Source organism: Mirounga leonina, unplaced genomic scaffold, assembly GCF_011800145.1.
Source record: "Mirounga leonina isolate KUSES-001 unplaced genomic scaffold, KU_Mleo_1.0 Mir_101799, whole genome shotgun sequence".
NCBI lineage: Eukaryota > Metazoa > Chordata > Mammalia > Carnivora > Phocidae > Mirounga > Mirounga leonina.
The window spans coordinates 4,719,446-4,745,985 of record NW_023270210.1 but is presented as its reverse complement, the minus strand read 5'-3'; positions in this window follow the sequence as shown (position 1 = coordinate 4,745,985).

Here is a 26,540-nt window from a genome sequence, read left to right as displayed (position 1 = left end):
ATCGAGTCCCGCATCGGGCTCCCTGCTCGGCAGGGAGTCTGCTTCTCCCTCTGACCCTCCTCCCTCTCATGCTCTCTGTCTCTCATTCTCTCTGTCTCAAATAAATAAATAAAATCTTTAAAAAAAAATGCCACAGAGAATTGCTGCACACCCTCCAGTGAGCTTCCTCCATGTTAACATGTCACATAACCATTGTACACTCCTCAAAACTAAGAAATTAACCTTGGTACAATACTATTATTTAAACTACAGACTTTATTTGGATTTTACCAGTTTTTCCACTGGTGTTTTTTCTGTTCCAGGATCCAATTATGGATATCACATTGCAGCTCCTTAGTCTCCTCTAATCCATGACAGTTCATCAGCCTTTTATGTCCTTGACACTTTGAAGATCACCAATCAGTTATTTTGTAGAATGCCCCTTGATTTAGTTTCATCTAAACTTTTTTCATGATTGGATTGAGATTGTGCCTTTTGGGGAAGGCTACCACTGAGGTGAAGTGCCTTTACCAGTCCATAATATCAGGGGATGCCTGGTATCAGTAAGGATTACTGGGGACTACTGGGGATATGTATTATTAATTTTGATCCTTGGCTAAAATGGTTTCAGAATTCTCTACCATAAAGTTACCATTTCCTTCCCTGTCTCTGTAATTACTAAATATTTTAGGGGAAATACTTTGAGATTATGCAGACATACTGTTCCTTTTCTTAAAAGATTTTATTTATTTGAGAGAGAGAGCTTGCAAGTGGGGAGGGGCAGAGGGAGAGAGAATCTGAAGCAGACTCTGCACTGAGAGTGGAATCTGACATGTGGCTCAATCCCACTACCATGAGACCATGACCTGAGTTGAAACCAAGAGTTGGACACTAAACTGACTGCGCCACCCAGGTGCCCTAGACATACTGTTTCTGCTTAAACTTTTGCCCATAAGACTTATTACAGCACCACTTGTAGATAACCCCTGCAGCATTTATCGCTGTTGTGTTCTGATGGTGATTTTCTATTTCCCTCATTCCTTCTATGTGTATTGATTAGGATTTTTCTATTAGGAAGTCTGTACCTTCTCCCACATTTATTTGTGTCAGTATGAATTCATGGATTTTATTTCATGTTTTGGTTATTTTTTGCTCATTGCTCAGATTGTTTCAACTTTGGACATTGGGAACTCTTTCAGGTTGGCTTCTGTGCCTATTCAATATGCCCCTGTTAAGTGTTTTAGGCTTCCCAACTTTTATATAAAAGGGGATGGTCTCTGAGTTGCTATGATGTTGAAAGTTTGGTTTTCAATCAAGGGCAATTATGCTTCCCCCAACCACTACCCCTAGGGACATTTAGCAATGACTGGAGACATTTTGGTTGTTATAACTCTTAAACATCCTACAGTGAGTGCATGGTACAGCTCCCATGTTCACGGATTTTCCAGTCCAAAATGTCAGTAGTTCTGAGATTGAGAAACTGGTCTAGATCATCCTTTTCTTTCTTTTTTTTCCTTTTTTGTTTTTAAGTAGGATCCATGACCAACCTGGGGCTCAAACTCACAACCCTGAGATTGAGAGTCACATGCTCTACCTATTGAGACAGCCAGGTGCCCCTACATCATTCTTTTCTTTATGGCCAGATGTATGGCACACACACAAAAAATACTGTCAGGAACAAAATAATTGTTTTCTTAAAATACATATTTTTTAAATTATTAAACATTTTGTGCTTATAAAAATATAAAAATTAATATAAAATGGGACTTCCTCTTCCAGCCATGATGGAAAAACAGGGACTGATTACCTTCCATCTTAACTAGGAAACCAAACAAAATATATGAAATAATGGCTTTCAGACATTGGAAAACAGGCAGTACAAGAGTGCAAAATGGTGATTCCTAACAGAGGGAAAACAAGTAAGGTGAGCCCCATGAGTGCCATAGCTTATTGCCTGCACTCATTATGTAGGCTTCAACAGAGAAAGGGGGAACCCAAAACAATGCTAGAGAGCTTGCTCAATAGGAGAAACAAAGATAAGAGTTCATGGAAGCCAAGAACGCTGGAAATTGCAAAGAACACTACTAAAGAACCAGAATCTGTACATAAGGAGACAGCTTCAGAGATATGCAGAAGGTCTCCTTGAGTTATTGACTGAATTCTGATCTGCACATGCATGAGAATAAAAACTATCCTTGGTCAGTGAAAGGACACCAGAAAGCAGTAGACTGAACAATTAGAGTTTACACAGGGCTAGGAATAGTTCGTATTCCCACCAACCAGTGTGGAAAGACCTGTAGTACTTAAGATATCAGGTAGAGTCCTTAAAGAGATATTGTCTTAGTAATAGGCCTAAATTATCCCTAGACTAAAGGCTGCCATAGACATGCTCTAACAAAGCTTATAAGCAAGGTTTGAAAGAATCAAACTGATTTTAAGTAACTTGACTGCTTTCCACAACAAAACCCAACAATATTTAAAGGAATATAACAAAATCCAGCACCGAACAATGTAAAACACACAATGTTCAGTATCCAATCAAACAGTATTAACCATATAAAGAAGCAGAAAAATGTGATTCATAGCCAGGAGAAATACCAATCTAAAGGTACAGACTCTTAAAAATGACAGAGATAATGGAATTAGCAGACAAAAACATTAAAATAGCTATTATAAATATATTGTATATGATTATGAAGGTGCAGGGAATATGGACACAATAAAGAGAGAAATGGGAGATATAAAAAGGCTCAAATCAAACTGGTAGAGATGAAAAATATATGAAATAAAAATGTACTGGATGGGATTAACAGAATAGAAACTGCAGTAAATTAGATCACTTGAAGTCATAGCAAAAGAAACTATACAAAACAAAGTACAGAGAGAAAAGACTGGGTGGGGGGGCGAAGAACATAGCAGCATCTGTGACCTGTGACCTGTGATAACATAAAGTGATCAAACATAATCACAATTGGAGTGTCAGGAGAGTGGGAGGGCAGAAAATATTTGAAAAAATATGGCTGGATAATTTTTAAACTTTATGAAAATTAAGTATCCAATGATCCAAGAATATCAACAAACTCCAACAAAATAAATGTAAAGAAAACTACATCATTACACATCAGAATCAAATTACTGAAAAAAAGAAATATTAAAAGCAACCATAGGAGAAGAGACATATTACATGAGGAGCAGAGATAAGAATTACATCAGACTTCTTGTCAGAAACCATGCAAGCTAGAAGACAGTGGAGTGGCATCTTAAATGTACTGAAGGAAAAAAAGTCATCCTATACATCCATACCCAGTGCAAATAAGTATCTTCCGGAAATGAAGATGAGCTTTACTATTGTTTTTCTAGTCTTATTTATTTCTGCTCTAATCCTTATTATTTATCTTAGCTCTGTTATTTCCTTCCCTCTGATAATTTTGGGCTTAGTTTTCTCTTTTTCTAGCTCCTTAAGATGTAAAATTAGGTTATTGAGATCATTCTTTTTTCTTAATGTAGGCATTGATCACTATGAACTTCCCTCTTAGAACTGCCTTTGCTGTGTTCTGTAAGTTTTGGTATGTTTTGTTGCCATTTTCATTTGTTTCAAAGATACTTTTTATTTCTGTTTTGATTTCTTCTTTGACCTACTGGCTGTTTAGGATTGTGTTGTTTAATTTCCACATATTTGTGAATTTTCCAATTTTCCTCTTGTTATCTCTAGTTTCATACCATTGTCATCAGAAAAGACACCTGATATGATTTCAGTTTTCTTAAATTTGTTACAACTTGTTTTGTGGCCTAACATGATCTATCCTGGAGAATGTTCTGTGTGTGCTGGAGAAGAATGTTTATTCTGCTGCTATTGGACAGAATGTTCTGTATATGTCTGTTAAGTCCATTTCGTCTCTATTATTCATCAAGTCCACTCTTTCTGTATTGATTTTCTGTCTGCTTGATCTATCCGTTCTAAAAGGGGGGTATTGAAGTCCCCTATTTTATTGCATTGCTGTCTTTTTCTCCCTTCATATCTGTTAGTATTTACTTAACATCTTGAGGTGCCCCAATGTTAGATGCATGTATATTTATAATTGTTATATCCTTTTGATGAATTGACCCCTTAATCATTATGTAATGACCTTCTTTGTCTCTTGTGACAGTTTTTGACTTAAAACCTATTTTTTTTCTGGGATAACTATAGCTACCTCTTCTGTCTGTTGGCTACCACTTGCATGGAATGTCTTTTTCCATCTCTTCACTTTCAGCCTGTGTGTCCTTAAAGGTCAAGTAAGTCTCTCACAGGCCGCATATAGTTGTATCTTGTTTTTTAATCCATTCAGTCACACTGTGCTTTTGATTAGAGAATTTAATACTTACATTTAAAGTAATTATTGATAAGTAAGGACTTACTATTGCCATTTGTTGTTTTCTAATTATTTTGTAGTTCCTTTGTTTCTTTCTTCCTCTCTTGTCTTCTTTTGTGATTTTATAATAAGAACTTTTCAGACAAAAGCTGAGAGAAGTGATAACCAACAGACATGCACCACAAGAAATGTTAAAGGGGGTTGCCTGGGTGGCTCAGTCGGTTGAGGGTTGAGTGTCCGACTCTTGCTTTTGGCTCAGGTAGTGATCTTAGGGTCGTGGGATCGGGCCTCACATTGGGCTCTGTGCTCAGCAGGGAGTCTGCTTCTCTCCCTCTCCTTCTGCCCCTCCCCTGCTCTTCTCTCTTTCTCTCTCTCAAATAAATAAATAAATCTTTAAAAAAAAGGAAATATTAAAGGAAGTTTTTCAGACAAAAGGAAAATTACACCAAATGAAAATTTGGATCAAACAAAGGTGTGAAGAGCACTGGAATTTGTAAACATGTGAGTATACATGAAAGACACTATTTAAAAATTATTTTTATATTATCCTTAAATGAAAATTAACCATTTGAGTGAAAAATAATAACAGTGTGTTGTGATATTTATAATAAGAAACTAAATATGTGACAACAATAGCACAAAGGACAAGGAGAAAAAGGATGTATATGTGAAATGGTATAATGTTGCTTGAAGGTAGACTGTGCTAAGTTAAAGATTTTATTGTAAACCCTAGAATAATCAAAAAATGAAACAAAGAGAGTTAGCCAATAAAACCAATACTGGATATAAAAGGTAATCATAAAAATAATTAATCAAAAATAAGGCAGGAATAAAAGAAAACAAAGAACAAGACCAAATAAGACAAATAAAAATTAGGTAGCATTTGCATGATTTAACTTCTCTTAAATTTATGAAGACTTTTTTATAGCCCAGTATATGGTCTTTCTTTGTGAACATTCTGTGTGTACTTGAAAATGATGTATAGTCTGCTCTTGTTGGATAGAATGTTCTATAAAAGTCAATTAGGTCAATTTAGCTGATACTATAATTCAAGTTTTCTATATCCTCACTAATATTCTTTCTATTTGTTCTATCAGTGACTGAGAGACGAATATTGATAGATAAGTTGTAGATTTAAACCCAACAAAATAACTTCATTAAATATGAATGTTCTAAACACTCTAATTAAAAGACAAAGATTGTCAGTTTGGGTAAAAAAGTAAGACCTAACAATAGACTATCTATGAGAATCCCACTTTAAATATAAGGACACATATAGCTTAAAAGAAAAATACATAACAAACAAACCCTAATGAAAAGAAAGTTGGAGGGGCACTTAAGTGGCTCAGTTGATAAGCGTCTGCCTTCGGCTCAGGTCATGATCCCAGGGTGCTGGGATCGAGCCCTGCATCAGGTTCCCTGCTTCTCCCTCTCCCACTCCCCCTGCTTGTGTTCCTTCTCTCGCTGTGTCTCTCTCTGTCAAATAAATAAATAAAATCTTTAAAAAAAAGTTGGAGTAGCTTTAGTAACATTTGGCAAAGTAGATTTTGGTTCAAGGAATATTACCAGGGATAAAGAGAAATAGTTCATAATAATAAAGATGTCAATGCATCAAGAGGCATAACAGTCCAAGATGTGTATGCATCTAATGGGGGAGCTTCAAATATGTGAAGTAAAAGCTGGAAGAAATGTAAGGAGAAATAGTCAAGTCCACAATTATAGTTGGGGATTTCAATATTCCTCTCTCAGTCACTGATAGAACAAATAGAAAGAATATTAGTGAGGATATAGAAAACTTGAATTATAGTATCAGCTAAATTGACCTAATTGACTTTTATAGAACATTCTATCCAACAAGAACAGAATACACATCATTTTCAAGTGCACACAGAATGTTCACAAAGAAAGACCATATTCTGGGGTATAAAAAAGTATTCATAAATTTAAGAGAAGTTAAATAATGCAAAGGATGTTCTCTGACTGCCAAGCAATCAAATAAGAAATCACCTGGAAAATTTCCAATATATGGGTTTTAACAGCTTTTTAAGGATATAATTCACATACCATATAATTCAAAGTATACAATTTGATAGTTGTTAGTATATTCACAGGTATGTGCAACCATCACTGCAGTGAATTTTAGAACATTTTCATCACCTCAAGAAGAAACTCTGTTTGCTTTAGCTATCAACCCTTCTATCTTCTCACCCCACCCAGACCCAAGCAATCACTGATCTATTTTCTGTCTCTATAGATTTCACTATTCTGGACTTTCATATGAATGGACTCATAGTATGTAGTCTTTTGTGAGTAACTTCTTTCACTTAGAATAATGTTTTCAAGGTTCATCTGTATTGCAGCATGTATCAGTACTTTATTCATTTTTTATGGCCAAATAATATTCATTATATAGATACACCACATTTTATTTATCCATTCATCCATTGATAGTTATGTAAATTGTTTCCACCTTTTGACTATAATGAGTAATGCTGCTATAATCATTCATGTACAAGTTTCCCTTAATATTAACATCTTGTATTGATGTGGTGTATTTGTTACAATTGATGAACCAATGTTGATACATTATCATTAACTCAAATCCATAGTTTATATTAGGTTTCACCCTTTGTGTTGTACAGTTCTGTGGTTTTTGACAAATGCTTAATATCATGTGTCCACCATCACAGTATCATACAGAATAGTTTCACTGCCCTAAATATCCCCTGTGTTCCACCCCTTCATCACTCCCTTTCTCTCCTCAACCATTGACCTTTTTTTGTCTCCATAGTTTTGCCTTTTCCAGAATGTCATATATATTGAACCATACAATATGTAGCCTTTTCAGACTGACTTCTTTCACTTAGCAATATACATTTAAGGTTTGTCCATGTCTTTTCATAGCTTAATAGCTCATTTCTTTTATTGCTGAATAGTATTTCACTGTCTGGGTATACCACTTAGGCCTATTCTTAATCTGTTGCTCCTTGATGGACCATTTAACTATGACAGACAATCCCCAGTTCTAAATCACAAAGCCCTCTATGCCTAACCATAGTCAAGGACCTAGTTGAACAAACAGTCCATTTAGACTCATTTCGTGGTTAATGCAAACACCTGATCATTTGGGTAAGAAAAGAAATTAGCCAAATTAATCGTCACTGACTTTACCAGATGATTTTATCAAGATTTAAAAAAAAAAAAAAAAAGCTCTACTACCAACCTTGCCTCTGTGGACCTGTCTTTGAAGGCCTTACCTGCTCTGCTGAGCACAAATTCCAGAAGAGCTGTAAGTTTTCTCTCACTGCTCAGCCCTATCATCGCTAGCATAGGATGTCATTTATATGCCAGAGCAAATATACTAGGGCACAGGACCAAGGACTCAGACACACACCCTTTGTCTTATGGGCATCTTGCAGAGACTTAATGTCTTTCCAGGGTATGGGGTTTATGATGCACGCCCCTCAGGGCTTTGTAGAACTTCCACAGAAGGGGACTTCTGGGACATATTCATCCTGGGGGCTTGTTGGAGTTAAGCAAAGGGCTTTTTCTGAAAGCAGAATTTTCCATGGTCCTGAGAAGGCCTTCTCTTCCTGTATTATTAGGCCAAAATAGATGCCAAGCCATTGATGATTAATGTTGCTAGATGGAGCTGGTTCACTTTAGATGAACTTTCCTCCCCTTCTGCATGACTATGTAAATCACAATGAGCTATTGCATTTCCTAAGTTTAAACTCCTCTGCTATCAGGAACTGACTTCCATGAGTGCTTCTGAGATTTGGGATTTAAATATTGGCTGCTTTTCACAATGAAGTCTTCCCACTTTTCATCCCCTGTGTCTTTTGTGGGACAGAGCATTTTTCTATGGTGTTAAAACAGAAGCTGAGCATTTGTTCCTTCTGCATATGAATTTGGTCTACAAACTTTTTCTGAGACACTCTTCGCTCTCTGCTGGGCCCTTGAACTGAGCTTAGCAGTAGGCTCTGTGGAGAGAATGGAAGTTCCTCTGACCTTGGGAAGCATACAGGCAGGGCTAGACAGTTTTAGGTCTTGGCCAAGAGGCCCACCATGTCCCCAGCTGCCCGGTTAGAAACTCCTCACTGTTCCTCAGCTGCTACTCATCATTTGACTTCTGGGGTTCAGACTACTTATGTCTCACAGGGGTGTTGGTAGAAGCCCCTCACTTGTCTCTATTGCTCCAGACTGTCCCCGAGACTGCCTCCAGTGTGAAGGACCTCTTTACCATTGCAAATTCATGCCACCCACTCAGAAGGCCTGGATCTCCACAGGGCCCTCCCTGCTCCAACATTTTACTTCCCACTCAACTCTCCAAGATCTTGGCCACTTTCTTTCCACAATCTTCATGTTTGAGCCATCCCAAACTTGCTTCTGTTCCCTGAGCATCCCATATACCTGCACATTGCTTTATCTTGTTTGTGCAGTCCCTATTATCTGGAATTCTCTTCCTCTTCCCCACAGTTCTTTCCTATGAATTCTTCAAGCTGCAGCTCTGATATCATCAACTTTGTGAAGTTTTCTCCAATCCCCAGAGAGTTTGTTTCTTCTCAGGTCAGGGAAGAGTGAGACCAGAACCTGATCCTCAATGCCCTCACTCCATGCTGTTTGGTGAAGAGAACTGGAACCGAGTATTTTCCAGAATGGCCTGGAGTCTGGCCTGGAGTCTTCAGGAACATGCGCTCCTAGGCTCTGCTGGCTGCTTGTTCAGCAGGGGACTGCTCACACCCTCTTCCATGAGGAAGGATGCCTTCTTTGTCTAGCAGAAGATCTAGGGAGGGGGCCAGCAGGCAGGCCCCCCAGACCTGTCCTGAGAGGAATGGAGCAGTCAGCCTCCCAGGCTAATGTTCTCTCTTCTCACCCCAGGCAAGGTCACCTTCAGCAACTCTTGACTGACCAGTCACTGGGCACCAGGCTCTGGACTGTTGCTGGGTTTCTGCCCTCAAGGAGCTCACAGTCAATCAAAGAAGATAGATGGTATATTTATTTGCTCGGATTGCTGTAATAAAGTACCATAGACTGGGTGGCTTGAAAAACAGAAATTTATTGCCTTCCAGTTCTGGAGGCTGGAAGTCCAAAATCAAGGTGTTGGTAAAGTTGGTTCCTTCTGAAGGCTGGGAGGGAAGGATCTGTTCCAGCTCTCTCTCTGGGCTCCCCACATCTTCACATGGCCTTCTGCCTATGCATGTCTGTGTCTTAATCTTTTCTTCTTAAAAGGACACCAGTCATATTGGATTAGAGCCCATTCTGATGACTTCACTTTAACTTAGTTACCTTTTGAAAGATCCTATCTCCAAATACAGTCACAGTGAGGCATGATGAGGCCTGTCCTATCTCCAAATACAGTCACAATGAGGCAATGAACTTCAACATACGAATTTTGGGGGTACACAATTCAGCCCATAACAATGGGTAATGGCAGTTTAGGGTAAGGGCCCTAAAGGGATGGAAATTCTACACAGTATACTATTGGGACACAGAACAGGGGTACCCATTCTGGCCCACACTCTCTTGATGACACTGTACATTGTCAGTCAGGACTACCATGACCAAAGCCTGCCTTTAATTGAGCAGGCCACTAGTAAGAGGCAGACATGGATTTAAAACCACAGCCATGTAGTCCCATGTGGTTCTTTGTCAGCTCAGCCATGGCATCTTCTAGTTGAGAAGCCCATACCCCTTGTTTCCTCTGATCTGGCCCAGATCCCCTTTGGGAGAGGGAGAGATCCCCATAAACCTTTTCCTGTCTCTCTCCTTCCCTGTCCAGTCTGATGAGTCAAAGGAACGTAGGCTTAGGGCACAGAGAGACCTGACTTCAAATACCAGCTAAGCTACTTACTGGTTTTGTGATTATGGACAGACAAGACTCACCCTCCATGAGCCTCTGTTCCTTATTTCATAATATGGGATGGTAACTCTTGCAGGCATGATTATGGAGCCAAAATGAGAATATCCAGGGAAAGGCTGTGGAGCCATCCAAGCCTGCAGTGTCTTGATCTCTGTCTTGGAAGAGCCTGTATGGGGGGCTGATCTGGAACTACACTCCCTCAGTTAGGGATTGATTCACAAGTGACTGGATCAATGACAAGGGAAGCAGTGTTCTTTTATGGCAAGTCTTTCTGTCAGCTGTGCCTGTGAGTTCAGAGGGAGGGTCTGGGAAGTCCTTCCACATCCCAGGCTGAGGGGAAAAGGATTTCCTTCCCTTATGAAGGGACAGAAAAGAAAAGCGAAAGGTCAGGTGTGGAAGGTGAGTAGAGGCTCAGGAAACATCACTGACCTGTTTCTCATCAGTGTCCATGTGGAGTGGCTCAAGCAGGATCAGGCTGCAGAGCTGAGTGCTGGGCCAGGGCTGGCGGGTGTGGAAACAGAGGAATGGGGCCAGGAGCTTGAAGTCCAGAGTGCTGTGTGGCGGATAGGCAAGCAGCAGAGATGGATGTATAGGGAAAAAGAGACAACAAGAGCTGTATCTCGTATCCACATCACCCCACCTTGAGTGGAATGGCCAGAGTGCCGATGCTGGGAGGCTGAAGGTAGTGCTGGCAATCATGCTTCCCTCTGACTTATCTTCTGAAGAGCAAGAAGGGTCTTTGGGCCTTCTGTTAAGTATTTACTGTCATCCTACAATGTTTCATTTAATGGTCACAGACATCATATCAGGTAAGTAAGTATTCTAGGAATTAGTGGAACTGGGATTTGAACCCAAGTCTCTTTCTTTCTCTCTGATTCTAGAGCCTACCTCCTATCCCCTATGCTTACTGTCTAATGAAAAGAGAATGGGATAAGGGATGCTGAAGACCTTGGTTTGAGTCCTGGCTCTGCCACATGCTGCTGGTGTGACCATGGGGGGTTACTTAAACTCTCTGAGCCTTGGTTTCATCATGAGTTAAATGGGGGTGATATGCAACCCCCACCCCAACACATACACATCCATTCAGTGTCACTGGAAAAGTTAAACAAGGAGGCATGTCAGGAAGTGCTTTGTAAAGTGTACATTCCCTAAGTTAACCCACAGCCCTGGTGTCCTACATGGTACCTGAGCCAACCTTTAGATGTCCCCTCACTTCCTTCATGAGAGTCCTGCCCTCATTTTCAGTTACTTCACACTACAGATCCTGAGAACCCCTGCCTTCTCAGAACTTCTGTCAGGTTCTCCCTTCAAAACTCCCTTTGGGTTATCAGCAGCTACTTCCACCTCATTCATATTCTCCCTCCCTCTTCTCTGTCTCTATCTCTGTCTCTATGTGTCTGTCTGTCTGTCTGTTCTCTCTCTCTCACGAACACACACACACACACACACACACACACACACACACACACACCAGGAGAATAGACCCATTCTGTCAGCCACCTACTCAACCACATTCCAAGTGCCACCTGTTCACTCCATCCACTAGAAGGCTGCTGCCTGGAGTTAAACGTGGACCCATTGGATCCACAGTAAGGCCTAGTTGAGCCGGACCCCAGGAGTGAAATGTAGAGTTGGTGAATGTTGAGCATAGTATATCCGAGAGGGAAGGACCAGTCCAATGGGAAAGGGCTTCCCCTGAAGTGGTCCTTCTTTTATTTTTATTGCAAAAAGGTCCTAGATCCTCTCCTTGTGCCTCTTTGCTGGGGCCATTGTCATCAGTGCCATCAGTTTTTTCTTCTAAGGCCTGGGAAGGGGCTCCCCTCAGGGCAAGCCACAAGAGATAAGGGAGGTAGCTCATCCACCCCAGGCTCTGTGGCTAAGTTGTAGGAGGCAGCCTGAAGCAGGGAGAAGCACCATGGCCCCAGGGTCTGACAGTTTGAGCCCTCGCCCCAGCTTTGCCTTCCCTGGCTCTTGACTTGGCAGAAGTCCTTGTCCATCTCTGGGTCTTGGCTCCTCTAGCTTCAGACTGAGGGAGCTGACCCATCCCATCTCTGCGCTCCCTTCTCATTCCAGCCTCCCTGCATCCAGGCCTATTATTTGAGCTCTGTGACCAGGGAGCTGGAAGGCCTCCTGGTCAAGGTAAAAATTATTCTCCTGTCAGCCCAACTGAGGGTTTCATGTGGGTTCTGTCCGTGCCTGCTTCATGGCTACTGCCGATCAACCACTGTATGTACCCAGAGCACACACCCATTCATTGTCCTTAGAGACAGATGCCAGGTGGGAAAACTATCATGCTTTTAGACAGCCATGCAGTGGTCAGGCTCAAACCTGTTTCTTCACAAAGAGTTTCCACCTCTTGGCTCGTCTGCTTCTGAGTAACCTAAGGCACAGCAAAGATAGTATATGTCCTGGCCTTAGATTTTGGATTAAGACTGCCTTGAAAATCTATATCATGCCTAGATTTCTCCCCAGTGATAGCTCGGTCCTGAATGACCCTAACTCCTTCCCACAGATATTTCAACAGTTAATTCTCTCTCTCTGATCCTTCTCTATTCATACTAAATCCCAGTTTAGGAAGGAAAAGCTATTTATCACATTCTTGCATGGCCATTCTGCACCAGATTGAGTGGGTGACAGGCAGGAAAACTGGAAAGGAAATGCCTATAATATTTAGTTGATGTGGTCATCATATTTGATTTGGCTGCATTGCCCCAAATGCAAATACAAATGTCCCACTTATTTGCATGTGAGTCTTTTCTTTCACAGAGGGTGCGGCAGAAGAGCCAGTTCAAGTCCCAAAGTGATCTTGGAGCAGAGTGCGGCATTAGTTGGGGCTTAGAACAGTTGTACGGGGCCCCAGGTGGCTGGGGGTGTGATCTGTAGGAAGCTTCTGTGGGGGACAAAGTCACATGCAAATACTTTATCTCAACTGAGAGCAACTTGGAAAATACTGTAATTCAGTTTTGCAGAAAACCATTTCACTTGTATCTCTCACAGAGAAGGCTGTGGGGAATAGAAAGAACACTGGGCTTGGAATAGAATTACTCAGTTCAAGTTTGAGTTCTACCACTTGACCTTGGGTGAGTTTCTTAGCTCCTTGGAGCCTCAGTTTTCTCCTTGGCAAAAATGGGCTTAAAACCTCCTGCTCTGCTGACCCCGTAGGGATGTTGTGAAAAGTCCAGGGAAACCTGCATATGTGTGCTGTTGGCCGCTGTTTTTAGGAGTATGGTGTATTACTATTTCTATTATTGTTGTTGTTGTTGTGTGAGGAAGCTAGAAAATGTCTATAGACCAAAACCAGGCAAGAGTTCTGTTTTTAGGTGATTTGGACTAAAAACAAACAAACAAACAAAAGCAGCAACAACAAAAAAACTCATCCAAAGGAAGTCATTTAGAACATGTAGAATTGTTCTTAAGAACTTGAGTCCTGGGCTTTAAGCCAGAGAGCAGCTTCCCACACTCTGTGACCTGGGGAGATCCTTCTGCCCTCCCTGGATCCTCTCCTTTTCCCTTCTGTACTGTGTGGGGTTGGCCTAGACCCTCTCTCCAGCCCTTTCTAGTCTAAGGCAGCCTGCTGTATGGTGCACATTGACCACACTTTCTAGAGATTTCACATTTTACTAGGCCTTTGCAGGCAGGAACTTCCAGGTTTAGATAGGCCCAATCTTTTGACCAGCAGGTTTATTTGTAGTTCTGATTGTTCAGGCCTGACATTTGCCACAGAACAGGCCAAAGTTGTGGACAAATAGCATGAGATCAGCCATCCTGACCCCGAGAGGAACAAACAAGTGCTATCACATGGGCCCTCTGCCTGGGACAATTCTAGAGGCCATCTCCTAGGCCCAACTCACCCTGAGATAAAATAGACACAAGGCCACAGACTCAGGACAGTTTCCCAAAGAGCCTTCCAATCAGAAGGACCAAGGTGTTTAGCTGAAAATTGACATATTTCTGACAGGCCTGGTTTAAATACACAGGAAACTTATTGTTGATCATTGTGAATCATATCTGAAGGACTTATGTTTTTCCTCCATTTGGCAGCTCCTAGACCATGCTAGAAACAGTTTTGCAGAAACTTTACCCTGGGACTCCTCTTAGCCTTGCTTTGGGATTTGGCTTTGGGATTTGGGATTTGGCTCCTCACCCCCGGGTCCTGATAGAGCCCATGTCACAGCCATTTTGACAGTGCCTTCCCACTCTCAGGTTTTGTATCTGTGCCCTCCTGCCTCTTAAGAGCAGAGCCTCCTTCACCAGACATTCAAGACCTTCCCTACTTCATCCATTCAGTTTAGAACAGTGGGGAAAATGGTTGGGTTTAGATCCAAGCAGTTCTGAGTTCGGATGCCAACTCTATCTCATATGTGACCTTAGACAATTATTCTACTTTTCTTTCTGAGCCTCTGTTTTTTCATCTGTCAAAGGGAGATAATAATGCCTCATGGAGCTATTGTGAGGATTGAAGAGAGGATAATAAATGCAGAACATCTGGCCAGGTGCTTGACCCATCATGGCTGCTTAGCTGTCAGTGGCTATGAGCACTGCAATTCTATCTGCACAGTCTGGCCCCAACTTCCCTCCAGCCTTTCATCTCCTCCTCTGCACACCTTGTGCTCCAGCCAGATTGAGTCTTGCTATTACTCTATGACTCTCTGAGCCTTTGCTCATGCTCATCCCTTTTCCTAGAACATCTTTCTTCATTATGTTCACCTGTCTAAAATCAGACCTGTACTTGAAGACCCAGGATCTGAACCCCCAGCCTGATGTGATCATTTTTCCTCTGAGTCCCTGCAGCCCTTCAGCCTCCCTTGTGCTCATCATAGATCCTGCCAAAACCACTACTCTGTCTCAAGCCTTATACTCAGTGCTACAGTGTATCTTGAAGTGAATCAGACCCAGTACATATCTTCAAGAAATTTAGTCTATTGAGCAACCAGAGAAACTGGGCCACTGCTAGCAGCATATCTGTTTGGATCCTAACAAAGTAGCTGCCTCATGCTTGCTTACCCACAGACAGGTCCACAGGTTGCTCTGTTTCGGGGAGCCAGTAGCTGTCAGGGGTGCCCTCTCCACATGTTCCAACATCTTGAATCACCAAGGACTTCATCTCTCTGTGTTGCTTGGAAGATTCTGATTCAGACAGCTTGAGCTAGCCCAAGGACATGGAGATAATCTGTGTGGCAATGAGAGCTAAGACTTTGGGGTTGGACTCTTGATTCTTCCCCCCCCCCACCCGTCCTTACTAGCTGTGTGCCCTTGGGGAAGTTACTTCACCCTTCTGTAAAGTGTTTCTGAGGAAGAAATGGGAAGGGCCAGGCATAGGGGGGCATGTGGCAGTACTCAACAAAGGGTCATTATTGGGCTAGTGGTATTTATCCTACCAACATAGAGGGTGCTCTAGCATACATGGGCTTTTCTCGGGCCCCATTCAAGGGAATTTATATGCCGAAGTGCCAAAGGAATTTTTCACAATGAAGCCTTGCCCATGAAGCTACTCTGAGACATGGGTCCTGAGGAGAGTAGTTCACAGAGGCTCCAGTTGCTGGAGACAGTAGCTATTACTGAGGATGTGTTGGTATGAGGTCAGTCTGCAATGATCTCATTTAGTACTCTGGTGAAAGCTGTCCACTTGGATCTCACTGGTGTGCAAGGAAGAGTGTGTATCTTCCAGAAAGAGCAGCTTTTAAGTGTGATTTGAGTGGTGGTGGAAGACAATGAGGAGAATGTGGTGACAGGTGTCCTATTAAATCTGACATAGGAATAAACTTGGCAGTGCTTCTGTTTAACACTTAGTGCTCTGTCCTCTGTGGGTGTGGGGTACCAGTTTCCAGTCCCTTGGCAGTATCCTAGATGGGCTCAGTTGTGGGTTGGGCTGCATCTTAGTTGGACTGGTGAAGACAAGGAGGCAGCCAAAGCTGTAGAGATAGGTCCTTAGAAAGCTGCTGAGAAGGTCCAGGCATTGTCAAAAGTGGTGAGGAAATGTGGGTGTGGTTTGTGCAGGTATTAGTATCTGAGGTGGGGCTCATCTTGTGGGTTACCATGGCAATGGGAGCTTGGGGACACTGGAAGTCTGGGGCTTGGTGGTACATTGCCAAACGCTGAACGTTTGCAGCAAAAGCCTGCCAAGCAGCTGCTAGGGAGAGGGGGACTGTCTGTCACCTCTGGTGGAGGGGCCAGACAAAAGCCGGGAAGGGAGACAGGACCCGATGCAAACACACTGAGGCGTAGGGGGGCTCCAGGTCCAGTAAGGAGCTGGAGTACTCAGCAGAGAAACCGAAGCAGAGCCCACCCATGTGGTCTTGGCCAATGTGGTTGGGGTGGGGGAAAGGCAGTGGCTCTACAGTGACTGCCTGCTGTGGGGCAGCAAGATAGCTGCTGAGTGGACCCTGCTGGGGCTATGGTAGGATCAGGGCTGGGACCTGGGGGAAAGGCCTTGAGTCGGGCTGTGAGGGGCAGGTGCTGACAGGGACTGACAGACTGGCTGACCCAATTCTCTCTTAGTTCCTTGTTAATTTTCACTTGGGCCCCATATTAAAGATTACTTGGTGACATTTTTCCTCATTCACTGAACCAGTATTTATTTACTAGGCACCTGCTCCAGTCAGGCCCTCTGCTCTATTCTGAGGAGACGAGTGACACTGAGACTGTGACTGTGTCCTCAAAGACCTCCCTCTGTCAACTGGGGTGGGCAGATGAGTAGGCAAGTAGAGCACAGCACGGAAAGGGTGAAGATGGAGTCTGCACAGGGCAGAGGGAGGTCTTTGAGGACACTGTCATTGTCTCAGTGTCACTAGTCTCCTCATGTCAAGGCAAAGCATAGGAAATTCTAGGCACCTCACCAGGACTGCTTTGGTTTCATTCTCACAGCTGGGACCAAGGACTAAGCTCAAGTACAGGATGGGAAAGAGCCTTGAGCAGGGTGGGGGGCAACAGAAATAGACGACTTCACTTGGGGCCCAGCAATTTTCTCCAAGTTGGCAGCAAAGCCTCATGGGAAAATGAAACTCCCAGGTTAGGCCTGGACACATTGTCCCTCTGGGATGAGGGGGAGTTTTCCTGTGGAGAAGGATATGTGAAGGCCCTAGGTCCTCCTGGGAGAAAAGATTTCCCTTTAATGATCCAGGGACTAGGATTTTCTTCTGAAATGGGATGGAGAATGGCAAGCATGGCTTGCTGAGGACTGAGAACTGCAGGGTCCAGGAGATTCAAGAAAGGAGAGTAATGCCCTGTTGCTCAGGCCCCGGTGGAGGAATAGCATCCCTAGGCAGCTCAGCACCTAAGGAAAGGCACTGCCATGTCCTCCCAGAGAGGATGGTTACAGCGCAGGCAAATTCACCAAAGGCAATAATAGAAGCCGCTAGTGAGAATGGTTGTTTTTGCTTTTAAAAATGATTCAACAAGTATTAGGAGGGAAATTATACTGTGCCAGAATTCGGGGCTTGGAAAAGAGGAGGCAGCTCTCTGTGGGCTTTCTGGCCTCTTTCCATCCTAAAATGTCCTATTTTTCTGCATAGAATGAGAAAATGCACTTGTGCCCCTCCCCCTCGCTTCCCTCCCTCTCTCACTTTGTTCCAGTTGCATAAAGCATCGTGAGGAGCAGCCTTGATTCCGCAGCCTCGGGAATTGCGTGCACGTCTCTGTGGTTGTCTGCTCTTTAGCGTCTCCTGCTGGTGCCCCATCCAAGCTGCCAGAACTCTGAATGCCACCTCCTTCCTGGGCCAGTGCTGTTATTGGTAGGACAGCTCAAAGGTACCCCTGTTAGCCCCACTGGAGAACACTTCCAATTGCTAATCTTTGGAAAGGCCAAGATTCACAAAATCCCTCTGAGGCCAACCCTCTCTCTTCTGTTATCACTATGTCCATTTTACAGATGGGACAGAGGGAAACCTAGGACCATAAAAACTAGGAAAACTTAAAGGCCATTGGTACCAGACTGTGCTGGTATCTCTTAGTATTTGCACACAGGTTGTTGGTTGCAAAGCAAAGCACCAGGCTCAGCCTGGAGCACATAGCAGACTGATCCCGATTTTCCCCAAGTTCAGACTGGGAATGAGGACAAAGTAGACAATCAGAAAATTATTTTAAACATGTAAGAGATGCCTCTAAAGTAATGGGACTCATTTGTGTTCATGCTGGGGTGGCAGAAAAATTGATGACTTTGGAGGCAAGAAGTCTAAGTTCAACTCTCCCCTTTGACAAGGACTAGTTGTGTGACCTTGAGAAAGCTGGTCAGCCTCTTTGGCTCTCAGTGACTTCATTAGTAAAGGGATGGTAGAGCATCTAGCCACAGGGTTATGGAGGACAAAATGAGGTAAGGGGATGTGACAGTCAGTACTGGGAAATGGCAGCAGGCTCACTGTCATCGAACCCCCCCCATGTGGGGTTTTAAGTGGGTGCTTCGTATCTATAGTGTTTGTGGGCCTTGCCTTAGGGGTCTGCCTTCAGAGCTGGCTAGCCATTCTTGGAGTGGCTCTTTCTCATTTAAGGGTGACTGTCAGTCACCCAAAAGGCTTTCCGAGAGAATGTGGAGATGGTAGATGGTTAAACCAGGAAAGGCTGGATCTGGCTACAAAGGCTGGTGTGATTCATAAACAGTCTCTGAGGGCCGCCTCCACAGCTCCCTGGGGTTTGAGCAACAGTGTGAGAAAACGTGTAAAGCCTCTCAAGGGGATGACTGAAAGGAGACATTTCCTTGATGGCATAAATTCTGGTTCCTTTGCCTGAAAACAGTCTCATTCTCATGACATCTATATCAAAGGCATCCATGTAAATGCCTAATGCACCCTGGCAGCCTCCCTTTTTCTGTTGACTGAGGCTGCTGGGGAGTCAATAGCTTCTAGGGTTGCTTCCAGCTCTGATGCATTCCAGTTATGATTCTGCTTCTGGACGATATGAGGTTGCCTCAGTAGTGATCACAACAGAGTACTGGGAACAATAGCAAACACTTATAGAGCCTTACTCCTACGAGGTAGGCACTGTATTCCCTATTTTACAGATGAGGAAACTGAGGCTCAGAGAGGTGAAGCGATTTGCCTAAGGTCACACGGCAGGTAGGAAGCGACAAAGCCAGGATGCCAACCCAGGGAGCCTGGCTCCAGAGTTCATGCTTTATTAGAAGGGGTCTTGTGAGCTAAGTCTTTCCGAATGCTCTTGTCCAACAGAAGCGATGAGAACACTGACTGCCTAGACCAGAATCTCTCTTTGCCTGAATGCTGCCAACTGGCTAAGAAAAACACAGTGGCTTTGAAGGAGGTATAGTGCACCGAGTGGTGCCCCCCCACCAAAGATATGTCTACCCAGAACCTGTGAATGTGATCTTATTTGGGAAAAGGGTCTTTGCAGATGTAACCAAGTTAAGGATCTCGAGGTGAGATCATCCTGGATTTAGGATGGGCCCCACATCCAACGACAAGTGTCATGAGAGCCAGAAGAGGAGAAGACACACACAGGAGAAAGCCATGTGAAAACTGAGGCAAAAATTGGAGCAATGTGCCTACAAGCCAGGGAACACTGAAGATTGTTGACAGTCACCAGAAGCTAGGAGGGAGCCATGGAGCAGATTCTACCGCAGAGCCTTTGGAAGGAGGGTGGCCCTGCTGACACCTTAATTTTGTACTTTTGGCCTCCACAATGTGAGAGAATACATTTCTTTGGCTGTAAGCCACCCAGTTTGTGGCAATTTGTATGGCAGCCCTAGGAAACAAATACAGGGAGTGAGCCCCCAGGAATCTTGATGTACCATAGCTCCTCAGAGGCATTTGAGGGTCAAGGCCAGTATGGGGGTGGATAACAATACCACCAACCCTTTGGAAGTGTCCACGAGAGCGGTAGAGGGTGGAATCAGCTCCTTCTGGGCCCACAGCCCTCTCCACTCAGAGGCTTCTAGCCCAGTGCTCAGAGGCCATCACGAGTGGCAGAACCACTGCCTGCTAAGCTGCTCAAGAAGGGCCTTGGTTCCCAGTGGTATCCAGGAAACCCCAAGAGTGGCCGGTTATAATGGCCCTCTAGAGTGCTCCTGCATTCCAGTTAATTTACCTCGTAGTTCGCTTGAGCTGGGTTTTATCCCCTCTAGTGTACTTTGTTTTGTATCTCCCAGATAAAGGGGTTGGGGCAGTGGCAGGAGAGAGGGATATTTGTTTGATGGACATTTTGACATTATTGGCATTGGCGTCACTCTTGCGTGGGGACATATTGGGAACAAGGGTCTTCAGTTGATGTTCTCAAGACTTGAGGGCAACAGAAAGTAGTTTGGCTACCTACTAAGTTCAGCCCTCCGTCCCAGGCCCCATTAGTTCCCACTCGAAGGTTGAGCTAATGGGGGCTGCTGCGTGGTTGGAAATAAAAAAAGGATGGCTGAGAGGCTGGGGATTTGAAGCGCAGACGTCTGGGATCAGCTCAGGCTCCTCACCCTGGAAGTGCCTGTCGGGTTTGTGAGGTCCAAAGTTCTTAGCTCACACTTGAGAAAACAGGCCCAGAGGGAAGCAGGGACTTGCCCCAGGCTACACACTTTGCTTGCTGCCAAGCTGGGCCTGGCAAGCAGGACTCTTTCCAGCCCATGTTGCCAGGCAGGCTTAGATCCTTTTCCTGGTCATCGTGAGAAGCCAGGGCTTGGGCAGGCCTCCTAAATTCTTTTTCTAGCTGCAAGTCCTCTGTCCCTCCTCAGAACCTCCAGCTGAGTGCCCTGTGGTTCGTGGGGCACTGTGACCACATTCCACTTGATTATTTTGGTCCCTGCCTTGTCTCCTCCACTAGACCACAAGGCTTCAGGTCAGGTCCTAAGCGTGATGCAGGTCAATATTCTCCCGCCTCCTTCCAGGGCCCAGCCAGGGCCTGGCGTGGAATAGGAGCTCAGTGCATGTTTATTGGATGAATTATGAATAGGTGAATGAATGAAAGAAAGAAAATGTAAATGGTAACAGTAAAAAGTCTTTTGTGTTAAAGCACCCATGAAGAGTGAGTTAGAATGGGCGCATTTTTCTATTAAATGATGTTAGCATTTCGGGTATTAGCAGACAAGAAATTACAGATTCATGCCTTCTCATTTCTCAGTGGTAGCTAACCCCTAAAGATGTAAAGGAGAAACAGTAACCTAGTGTTGTCATTCTGTTTTGCTCTCCTTCTCTTTTGTTGCTGTGATATTGTGCGTGCTTTGAAAGGCATTTTCTATCATTTCAGGCCTCTTACAGGAATCCATAAAATTAACTCCCATCCTTCTTTTTCGTCTTTGCTCTGGTATTGTGTGGTTAATGCATCCTTTAACAATATTTTTTTTTAAAGATTTTATTTTTTTGACAGAGAGAGACATAGCAAGAGCAGGAACACAAGCAGGGGGAGTGGGAGAGGGAGAAGCAGGCTTCCCGCAGAGCAGGGAGCCCGATGTGGGACTCGATCCCAGGACCCTGGGATCATGACCTGAGCTGAAGGCAGATGCTTAACGACTGAGCCACCCAGGTGCCCTCCTTTAACAATATTTAAAAAGCAAAATTTATTAAATGGTACAAGCCATCCTAGCCAGGCTCGTGGATGCGCGTGCTTGGCCAGCTCTGCCGAGCGCAGGGTGAGCAGGGCCCAGAGTGGATCCGGGCTCCGGGGCCTGGCAGCCCTGGGACTCTTACCAAAGACGGTCTTTGGTAAAGCAGTTTCCATAGCCAAGTTAGCTGTTCAAGAGCAGCAGAAGCAGTTAGGAGGGTGGGCCCTGGACTCTCACATTTCCTAGCTGAAAGATCCCAGGCAAGCTACTCAACATCTCTGAGCCTCAGTTCCCTCTTCTGTGAATTGGACGCAATAGCACCCTGCCATTGGTCATCCTGGGTGACCTCCCAGGGCCGTCTTAAGGGCTCAGCGATGTAGCAAAGGCCCCAAAAGCCAGATCTTCAGCACCTTCTTACTTGCTCCTGCCTCTTTGGGGCCATTTAGAAGAACAGAACTGAAGACAGGCCTCGCCCTCAGCCTGCTATTCAGTTGATCTTGAATCTCACCCGGGCTTGAGGGAAGGTTTAAAAAAAAAAAAGAAGAAGAAGAAGGGATGCTCCACAAGCTGTCAATGGACTATGTGCATCGTCAGCCAGCAAGGTGTCATAGCTGGGACTGTAAATTGTGTTTGCTTGAGGAAGGGAAAAATTATACCTCACAGATCTTCAATGTCAGGCTGACTTAAACCCGCCAAGCAGCTGGCTTACCACGTTCTTCCCCACATTGACCTTCCTGGGGAATGGAGTTTGGAAGCAATTTCCAGGCCAGAAGAAACCAGGAAGGGGGGTCTAGAGAAGGGAGGGGAGGCATGCAGCCCTTGGGTAAGGGGAATCAGGTTTCCATGAGTTCCAAATCTCAATTAGGTTATGCACGCATCTTTCATAGGGTTTGTCTGGTATTTAAGGTGGGGTTCTTTTGAGGAAATAAATCAGGGCAGGTTGCAAGTTGGGGAGGAAGGCCTAGCAGGAGAGAGGCCATGCTGTGAGCCCAGTGAAAGACTTAGCCTTCTCCTATGCAAACAGAGGGGAAGGGATGGCTCCTCCCAGGCCCCTTTTACTCTCATGTAGCATGATTTTGTGGGCTGTTTAGCAAGCTGGGGTAGGTCACAATCTGAGCAACCTCATGTCCTCCTCCTGACTGTGGTATGTTCTCTAACCTCCCAGCCTCAGTTTCCTCATTTGCAAAGTAGTCTAAGTCAGGTGCCTATGGCTCTTATTTAGGCTGTGTTTGGCAACTCCATAGAAGTGGAGGAACATAAGGAAGGCCCTGGCCTCAGGAAGACCCCACTTGGCCATGAAGTTAATTTGTGGGGCAGGAGGTAACACTGGTAGGTCATCCAAACATGTTGAAATGAGGGGGAAGCTGGGTCAGGGCAGGTGTCTGGCTTGTCCCACCATAGTGCCAACCTTGAAGTTCCCTTGTCCTCCATCTTAGCCACAGTAAAGGCCCTCTGCTCTTGGCACTTGCCTGTACTCCCAGAATGAAGTGCAGCAGAGACTCGTCCATGTGTCATGATGCCACAGCCCATCCAGGCAAATCTGTTCACCTTTACTTTTAATTCCCAGGAGTGCTGAGGAGTTGTTTGAGGGGTGATATCCATGGACTCATTTCAGGCTTCATGGCTTCTGGGTGTTCTCTGGTGGTGCCTGCATTGGGAAGCTGAGAGAAATTGGTCCCCAGACTAGGAATCGGTCCTAATTTCTTTCTTTATTTCAAGTCCAGAGATGAGCACTGATTGACTCAATCCTCACAAAGCTCAAAAGGTGTCTGACACAACCTAGAATCTGGAAGGGGCCTATCAGTTCCAAACCTCTCTGCCAGGTGCAGGAACCCCCTCTCCAGAATTAGGTCACCACTGGAATACCTCTAGGGACATGCTTTCCCCTGCTTCCTAAGGCAGCCTGTTCCAAGTTCAGACAATGCCAATTGTTTGTAATGTTTTCCTTACTCTGAGCTGGAATTTATCTCTCTGAAATGCCTACTTACCAGTCCTGGTCCTGTCTTCCGTGCTCTCTTCCCATGACAGCTCTGGATATAGGTGGAGGCAGCAAACCATGGACTTCCCCGCATACAGTCTTCTTTTTTCCAGGCTTATCATTCATTATTTTTATGTCATGATTTTAAGACTCTTTACCATCCTGTTCTCCCTTCTAGTCTCTCCCCAAATATCTCATTCTGTAACCCATCTGGAATAAATTGGATTATTCAAGGAGAGGTAAAGATTTAGGTGGATTTCCCTTTGTGTTCATATCCAGGTTCTTCCAGAGCACTTGCTAAATAAGGTTTAATTTCCCCGAGGTTTTCTTTCACCCAGTTTGGTGCTGTTTCTAAAATACATTTTTATACATGGCTTTACTTTTCCTTTTTTACCTCAGACTCTGTATTAGTTTCCTACTGCTGCCATTACTAAGTACCACAAACTTTGTGGCTTAAAATAACACACATTTATTATCTGACAGTTTCAGAGGCCAGAAGTCCAAAAGGGGTCTCGCTGGGCTAAAATCAAGGTGTGGCAGGGCTGCATTCATTCAGAAGGTTCTAGGGGAGGGTCTGCTTCCTAACCTTTTCCCCCATTCCTTGGCTCATGGCCTCTTCCTCCATCTCCAAGGCCAGTGATGCAGACTGTTGACTTTCAATGCCCCCACCCCTCTCTCTCTGACTCTGCTTCCATCATGAACTGATCCACTCTTCTGCTTCCCTCTTTCACTTACTAAGACCCTTGTGATTATATTGAATTCACCCGGATCATCCAGAATAATCTCTCCATCCCCAAATCTTTAATTTAATCACATCCCCAAAGTACCTTTTTCCATATAAGGTAACCTATTCACAGGTTCTGGGGATTTCGATGTGGACATCTTTGGTGGCTATTATCTGCCTCTCATAGACTCCTTTTGTTTTTTTTAAAGATTTTATTTACTCATTTGACAGAGAGATAGCGAGAGCAGGAACACAAGCAGGGGGAGTGGGAGAGAGAGAAGCAGGCTTCCCGCGGAGCAGGGACCCCGATGCGGGACTCGATCCCAGGACCCTGGGGTCATGACCTGAGCCGAAGGCAGACGCTTAACCCACTGAGCCACCCAGGCGCCCCCAGACTCCTTCTGCGTACAAGACCATGGTGTTAACAGGATGAACTTTGTTGACCATGGGTAGATTCATCTGGGGTTCCACCCCATTGTGCCTACCCAGGCTCCAGCCTCCCATTGCAGAGGGGTGCTGCAGTACTATGGGGAGGGGTTAAAGTGCAAGCAGCTCCAGGGCACAGAATCAGCCCCACATGTGGTATTTGAAGCATCTAGTTCCCTGAAACTCTTCTTTTCGGTTTATTATGGGCCCTGGCACGAGTAAGAATTTAGTTAATGAATGACGGGCTCACTGGCTGACTGACCTGCCTGCTGCATCCATCTTATTCATATGACCTTCGTACAATACCCATCAGCTCATGTCAGTTCTCTCTTCAGAGACAGTCAATGGCACCCCCAAATGAACAGATTTGATCCCAGACTCAGCCCAGCCTACCTGACCCAGCTTGCTGGTGCAGCTTCATCCCTCACTGCACTCATCCATGAGCCCCACCGTCTAGCCTCACTGGACTGGGTAGGAATACTAGCAGCAAGCACATACAGAGTGCTCGCCAGGTTCCAGGTCCTATTCTGAGGGCTTTACCTGTATTCACTCATTTAATCCTCACAACAAACCTATAGGTAGGCACTATAATTACCTCCATCTTATAAGTAAGGAAGCAGGCTTGGAGCAGTGCAGTACCTTTCCCAGGCCACTGTTGAGTCAGTGGTGAGCAGAGCCAGGATTCAAATGTAGGAGGTTAGCTTCAGAGCCCATGGCTTTAACCATTGTATTAGACTAACTCTCAAAATATCTTATGCTGTTCTGTCCTACGTTCTCTGCACCTTTGTCCTTGCTGCTCTGACCTATGGGGAGCCAGTTTCTCTTTCAAGGTACAGTCTGCTATGCCTTAACTATCTCTTGCCCTTGCCACCCCCCTCCCCCACCCCCGCTGTTCTTTCCTCTAGTCTCCACAGTCAGTGCACCTGTGGGTCATTCTACACTGCAGTGTCTGTTGTTGCCACGTCTGGGTCTCTGGGGCCCAGCCCAGGAGCCCCATGAATGGCTGGATTCTTGTCTCAGAGCCTCATGCCCTGTTGGAATGGCCCAATGCAGGTCCCCCATGAAAGGAGTAGCTGATTCTTGACTAGGTTCTACACACTTCCCTATTGGGAGGGAACCCTCTACATTCTTAACCTTTGGTGGGTCATGGAACCTCTTTGAAAGCCATGGAGCTTCTATCCAGAACAACACTCATGTGCACACAATGTAGACAATATAGGGGGCTTCCTGCCCCTCGGAAGCCCACCTGGGACCCCTCATTAAGAGGTCTTCCCCATGGAAGGAAAACTGGCATTTATAGAGGCCATTCTAGGTACCAGTCATATTGCCAGGGCCTTTTAAATGCATTGTCTGCATTGAGTTCTTTCAGCCCCATGGAAAGCAGACCTTCTGCAGCCTGCCCTGGGTCACACAGTGGGTAAGGGGATGGTGGGCACTGGCATCCTGGCCCTCTAGTCTCTAAAATTCTTTCTTTCCCCAGTGCTCATCTCACAAGCTGAGAAGCTGTAGGCATGGGCCCTACAGAGGAGGAATTGGCTACAAACAGGATGGCAGTGACCTAGCCATCTCCTCAGAACCCCGGGGAGGAATTTGGGAAGCAACTCTAGTTGCTGGCCAGGGCACTGGGGACCCTTAACCAGCTTTGGCCCAAGGGTACAGCAACTGGGGGTTGGGCTAGTGGAAAGCCTGTCAGAGCAGAGGGGCCCGGATGCTGGGAGGAAGCAGATAGTGGCCAGAATGGGATTTCCTGA